We start from the raw sequence: 7,521 nt of genomic DNA on the forward strand, positions 1-7,521 counted from the left end.
GAACATTACAGAAAGGAAGTGTGCAGAGATGATAGAAAATTACTGCATAAAACATAGAAACAAAGCAAGATTCAAGGACTCGATATGATATTGTGGGGCAATATGTAAAATGCCTTCAGCTTTACCCTGTTCACATCCCTGCTCATTTATATGGATATATTTCTACCCGTTTCACTGTCTTTATAAAGCTGTATGTCTCTTGCCCACTCAGATGCCTGGATGTCTGCCGTCTCCCTGCTAGGAGTTTCTGGGAGCACCGAGTTGGACAAAATCTTTAATATTTGTATCTCTCATCATTGTGTCTTGTAGTATGTTGAAGAAAATATACAGACAATAGGAGATGCAACAGAAACACAAGGATTTACTTTCGTCACCAGTGGAAATGAAAGGGAATCTCTCACAATAAGTAATCCCATGAATCTGGCTCATTCAATGTATCTCATTGACTGTCTGAGAAGGAACGTCAATAAACATGTCATCACTCTGGGTACATCGCAGTGGGACACTCAGCAAACACTAGATGAAGGATAAAGCCTCCCACCCCTCTGTGTGAGGGCTCTGACAACCCCACCGCCACACACCCTCCCTGAAGCGCTGAAATTCCTTTGGGAAATCAATGCGGTGCATATAATAGGTTATTGTGCCCCAGCCACCTTGTACACTCGTGGACTTTGCAGCATAGCTGAATGGATAGGAACCGTGGGCAGTTTCTACCTGTCTAGCCCAAAGGATGTGATTATTCTACTGTAATCACCGACTGAGATGAGCAAACGCAGCAGTGCCATTTAGACTGGACCTATCCTCAATAAATGTGAGGAAAATGGAGGAAATGAATGCATAGTTACAAGTTACAGTATGGGACAGACAAACATAACACTTTGTTGTATCGTCGAGAAACATCTTAAAGTACTTGTTCCAGATTATTTTGGAGGTGCAGTTTGTATTCAAGTTTACTGATGATACAAAGCTAGGTGGAAAGGTAAACTATAAGAAAGACACATGGAGCCTTCAAAGAGATATCGACAGTTTATGTGAACGGGGAATAAGGAGGCAGATGGAGTACAATATGAGGAAATGTGAAGTTATTCATTTTGGTAGGAATAATATATAATCAGAATATTTTTTAAATGTTCAGAAACTATAAATGTTGGTGTGCAGAGAGATTTAGGTGTCCTCGTACAGGAAAGTCACAAAGGTAGTATGTAGGTACAACAGCAATTAGAAAGGCATATTGGCCTTTTTTTGCAAGGGGGTGGGAGTACAAGAGTAACGAATTCCTACTGCAATTGTGTGGAGCTATGCTGAGACCATAGCTGGAGTACTGTGCAAAGTTTTATATCCTTATCTGATAAAGGGCATACATGCATGAGAGGTGCTGCAACGAATGTTCATTAGACTGATCCCTGGGATGAGAGAGTTGAGTAGATTGGGCCTATAATCGAGATTAGAAGAATCTCATTGAAGCATATAAAGTGCTGAGGGGTTTGACAGAATAGATGCTGAGAGGTTGATTCTGCTGACTGGAGAGTCTACGACTAGGGGACTAAGGGTTAGCTTTTCCACTTTTGTGCTTATCGCCCCAAAATGGGCGTTATTTCCGGTGTGGGTAGTAAAAAAGGCTTTTCAGATCACCGGCTTCTCGCCATTTTCAAAGCACCTAGTCTCCATATTTTTAAATGGGCGTTACTGCGACCGATATGAAATGGGCAGTAGCGTTAAATCTCAATGACCTTCTGCCGTAAAGTATCGTCGTCCTTAGCAACGGCATGCCGCGCTCGATTCCCGTGATTCAAGAGGTCAAGGCTCATCATGGCATGCGCAGAAGAGGAGACAGAGAGAGAGGAAGCTCAGAGCGACTGAAGGCGTGTGTGGCTGTAGTGTGTACTTGTTTGGCTGTTGTGCGAAACACAAGGGATTGTGGAGGGCCTGGAGCTGGTAGCCAGGAACATCTTGCTTCTGGCTTGGAGCACGTTCCCACCTCGGGACTGTCCTCTCCCGTATCAGTCCAAGCAGCGTTTCGGCCATCATCCCCAAACCCCTCCCCAATGAAGCATCATCTGAGGAGCTCCTCGGCCAGGCGGCTTGGAGTCAGGCAGGGAAGGGAAAGGGTTAGAGGTGGGGAGGAGAAGCGGGGGTGGGGTGGGGAATGGTTGGGTTTTACAGAAATACTGATGATTTCAGACAAATGTTCGGTTTTAATGTTTTTTACATACCAAAACCTTGTTGTGCATTGGCTCAGGTAGCTGCACCATTACACGCTGATGATTCCTAAACAGCAAAGAGTATAATGACACTTTGCTTCAATCAACTTAAACTTTAACTGTCACCAAGGTGATGCCCACCATTGATGTATGACCTGCACACCCAGCAGTGTGTCAGCCTTGTAAATAACACCAACGTTCTTTCAGGCAAAGCGATCATTGATGAGCTCCTGACATAAGCCTCTTGCAGCTATCATGCTACCACAGGTTCTTTCATGTGCTCGACAGCGGGGGGAGGGGGCATGTGTTCAGCATTGCGTTTTCCGATGTCAGCATCCTCCGCTTCCTCTCGCTGGTGAGATGAACTGTCATGCTCATCAGGCAATTCTTCTCCCCTCCTGATAACCAAGTTGTGCAGCATGGATCACACCACCACGAATTGAGCTACCTGCTCAGGGTGGTATTGGAGGTTGCCTCCTGAGTGTTGCAGGCATCTAAAGCGCTGCTTAAGCACTCCAATGGTTTTCTCCATGATATTGCAAGTGGCTCTGTGGCTCTCATTGTATCGCCTGTCAGCTTCGGTGTGGGTGTCATGCAGTGGGGTCATCAGACAGGTGGGGAGGACATTTCCTTTGTCACCAAGCATCCAGCGTTGACCTTGTGGCTGATTGTTAAACAAGTCAGATACAGTGCTCCCATGCAGGATGCGAGAATCATGGATGCTGCTCAGAAATTGAGCATTCACTGCCAGTATAATTTGCTGGTGGTCGACAACCAGTTGGACTTTCAGGGAGTGGAATTCCTTACGTTTCCTGAAAACCTCTGCATGCTGAAAAAGTGCCCACATCGTGATGTGCGTACAGTCTATTGCTTCCTGTACCTTGTGGAAGTTTTCAATTCTGGAGAATCATAGAGCCATCTCATTCTGTACTTCCATGGTCATAGGGAATCTGATCCAGTCCCTCCTGATTGCGTACAGGGCTTCAGTGACCTGACTAATGCAGCAATGTGCGGCATACTGAGAAAGTCCGCAAATGTCGCTAGCTGTGGCCTGAAACGAATCCGAGGTGTAGAATGACAGTGCCGCGGTGACTTTGACCTTGACAGACAGTGCAGTACTGATGGTGCTGGCAGGCTGCAAATCTCCCCTTATCAGCTGGCCTACCTCGGTGATAATCTCTTTGTGGAAGCGCAGTCTCTGAAGGCAGGTGGTGTCGGGCAAGTTGAGGTAAGACTGCTTCTCCCTGTACTTGAGGGGGGTGTAACGTCTGGTCCTCCTCATCAGTCCATCACTTCTTACGTTGGGCACATAATGGTGTGGAGCGTACCTTCAGCAATCTCGAGTCTGCTGCATGTAATTGGTCCTCAAGAGAGGGTGAGAAAAGACACGCCTCATTGCAATAGCGCTCTGTTTTCCACTGATTGGTCACAAACAATGAATGTTCCGATGTAAATACCTATTCAATTCCAATCAGTCACAATATGGTCAAGATGTTTGTACAGATGTCCACATCAACTCCAACGACCTCCAGAGAACATCTGTATTCCCCCGAGGGTGAAGAACAGCAGCCTTTTAAAGGATGCGACATGTGCTGTAGAACATGGCATCCAAAACTTTGTGATTAGTTCATGTTAGTTCCATTTTTTATGGGCGTTTTTTGGGGTGAGTGATATTGTGGGCAATATGTGTGCAAGGTGGTGAAAGTCACGGTGGGCGATCTCATGGCCGCTAGTTTTGGTAAATATGCTCTTTACGACAAAAAAAAGTGGGCGAGCGGTATTATTGAATCTCAGCATTAAATCAGTGTGCAAATTAACGCTGGGCGATATTATGGGTGTTGAGTTTGCCCATTCTGATGATTCAGCCCAATAAAAGCGGGCAGGCAGCATTATTTTTTTCCTGGTGTTAAGCACATGGGGAAAGTAATGCTTGGCGACAAGTTTCCGAAAAATGCCCATCCGTTTCCACTTTGTGGCTAAATGGGTGATATCTGGCCGTTATATGTTATTTCAGCAGTATAATAGGCGTTAAGTAAGCGTTAAGCATGCAAACAAAAGTGGAAAATCTAGCAGTCTCAGAATAGGGGTCAGCCTTTTCTGACTGAGATGAGGAGGAATTTCTTCACTCAGAGAGTTGTGAATATTTGGAATTCTCTACGCTAAAGGACCACAGAAACAGAGTCGTTGAGTGTATTCAAGGCCGAGATCGATAGATTTTTGGATTCTAGGAAAATCAAGGGATATGGGGATCATGCCAGAAAATGGTGGTGAGGTCGACGATCAGCATTGATCTTATTGAATGGCGGAGCAGGCTCGAAGGTCCGAATAGCCTACTCCTCCTCTTCATTTTTATGTTCTCATTTTTTCAAAGCCATGGCATACTTTCCTTTTATTGGTGATGTCTTATTTTATGTCACGTGCTAAAATGCAATGCTTGCGGGAGACCTGAGCAATTTTAAAATAACCAATCTGAGCCAATCTGGAGACATATTTCATAGAAACATAGAAACATAGAAAATAGGTGCAGGAGTAGGCCATTCGGCCCTTCTAGCCTGCACCACCATTCAATGAGTTCATGGCTGAACATTCAACTTCAGTACCCCATTCCTGCTTTCTCGCCATACCCCTTGATCCCCCTAACAGTAAGGACCTCATCTAACTCCTTTTTGAATATATTTAGTGAATTGGCCTCAACAACTTTCTGTGGTAGAGAATTCCACAGGTTCACCACTCTCTGGGTGAAGAAGTTCCTCCGCATCTCGGTCCTAAATGGCTTACCTCTTATCCTTAGACTGTGACCCCTGGTTCTGGACTTCCCCAACATTGGGAACATTCTTCCTGCATCTAATCTGTCTAACCCCGTCAGAATTTTATATGTTTCTATGAGGTCCCCTCTCATTCTTCTGAACTCCAGTGAATACAAGCCCAGTTGATCCAGTCTTTCTTGATAGGTCAGTCCCGCCATCCCGGGAATCAGTCTGGTGAACCTTCGCTGCACTCCCTCAATAGCAAGAATGTCCTTCCTCAGGTTAGGAGACCAAAACTGTACACAATACTCCAGGTGTGGCCTCACCAATGCCCTGTACAACTGTAGCAACACCTCCCTGCCCCTGTACTCAAATCCCCTTGCTATGAAGGCCAACATGCCATTTGCTTTCTTAACCGCCTGCTGCACCTGCATGCCAACCTTCAATGACTGATGTACCATGACACCCAGGTCTCTTTGCACCTCCCCTTTTCCTAATCTGTCACCATTCAGATAATAGTCTGTCTCTCTGTTTTTACCACCAAAGTGGATAACCTCACATTTATCCACATTATACTTCATCTGCCATGCATTTGCCCACTCACCTAACCTATCCAAGTCGCTCTGCAGCCTCACAGCATCCTCCTCGCAGCTCACACTGCCACCCAACTTAGTGTCATCCGCAAATTTGGAGATACTACATTTAATCCCCTCATCTAAATCATTAATGTACAGTGTAAACAGCTGGGGCCCCAGCACAGAACCTTGCGGTACCCCACTAGTCACTGTCTGCCATTCTGAAAAGTACCCATTTACTCCTACTCTTTGCTTCCTGTCTGACAACCAGTTCTCAATCCATGTCAGTACACTACCCCCAATCCCATGTGCTCTAACTTTGCACATCAATCTCTTGTGTGGGACCTTGTCGAACGCCTTCTGAAAGTCCAAATATACCACATCAACTGGTTCTCCCTTATCCACTATACTGGAAACATCCTCAAAAAATTCCAGAAGATTTGTCAAGCATGATTTCCCTTTCACAAATCCATGCTGACTTGGACCTATCATGTCACCTATGACATCCTTAATAATTGATTCCATCATTTTACCCACTACCGATGTCAGGCTGACCGGTCTATAATTCCCTGTTTTCTCTCTCCCTCCTTTTTTAAAAAGTGGGGTTACATTGGCTACCCTCCACTCCATAGGAACTGATCCAGAGTCAATGGAATGTTGGAAAATGACTGTCAACGCATCCACTATTTCCAAGGCCACCTCCTTAAGTACTCTGGGATGCAGTCCATCAGGCCCTGGGGATTTATCGGCCTTCAATCCCATCAATTTCCCCAACACAATTTCCCGGCTAATAAGGATTTCCCTCAGTTCCTCCTCCTTACTAGACCCCCCGACCCCTTTTATAACCGGAAGGTTGTTCGTGTCCTCCTTCGTGAATACCGAACCAAAGTACTTGTTCAATTGGTCCGCCATTTCTTTGTTCCCCGTTATGACTTCCCCTGATTCTGACTGCAGGGGACCTACGTTTGTCTTTACTAACCTTTTTCTCTTTACATATCTATAGAAACTTTTGCAATCCGTCTTAATGTTCCCTGCAAGCTTCTTCTCATACTCCATTTTCCCTGCCCTAATCAAACCCTTTGTCCTCCTCTGCTGAGTTCTAAATTTCTCCCAGTCCCCAGGTTCGCTGCTATTTCTGGCCAATTTGTATGCCACTTTCCTACATAACTGCCCTTCAATAGGCCATTAGTAGCAGTGTAGTGAGCCACGCCTTGTCATTTCTGCTCTACTTCCTCTTTTGAGATGCACTCAGTATCAACATTTTCCACCCAAAATTTACTCAAGCAAAACACATTAGATGACGTTGAAGTCCTTGAGACAACAGAAGTTTATCGTTACTGATGCTAGTTCTGGTCTGATAGGAAAATGAGAATTAAAGTTGAAAATGTGAAACGATTGATCTTTATGTTGACTTTCAGAGATGATGGAAATTAAATTATGATGCCCATGAGATTGTGGTCAGAACAAATCGAGAGCCCCGCCACCCATACGCAGCCCCACGTTTGTGAGGAGCGCATACATTCTGGTTACCAGGGAATTTGTGAGTATTTTGTTTGTGACCCTCGAAATCCAGACGTTTTTCAAGTGACCGGAGCTCACCTACAGCCCCGAAGAACACATCTGGGCAACCTACAGAGAATGCCCGAACTACCTGGCTCCATTCCATACAATCCCGGGCAACACAGGGGTGACACACCAGTCTTTCGTTGAGCAGTGAAGTGGTCTTTTGCTGTTGATGATATAGCGAAAGGAGCCATATGTCCGCCTTGCACAGGAAGAAACCACCACCTGATCTGTGTTTAAGAGTATGGAGATCTCCAGTGGATCGTCCAACAGTCACCCTTCTTTGCCAACAAGTTTGGTCCTGAAGTGGACAACACAGCAAGCAGTGCAATGTTTGAAGGAATATGTTCGACACAGAACCATTCATGGAAGAGGACGTTAACAATGGATGGGGAGGTATGGGCCACAGGCAGAAGGCAGGACTCCAACAGCGAA

This window comes from Pristiophorus japonicus, chromosome 9 (genome assembly GCF_044704955.1).
Source record: "Pristiophorus japonicus isolate sPriJap1 chromosome 9, sPriJap1.hap1, whole genome shotgun sequence".
NCBI lineage: Eukaryota > Metazoa > Chordata > Chondrichthyes > Pristiophoridae > Pristiophorus > Pristiophorus japonicus.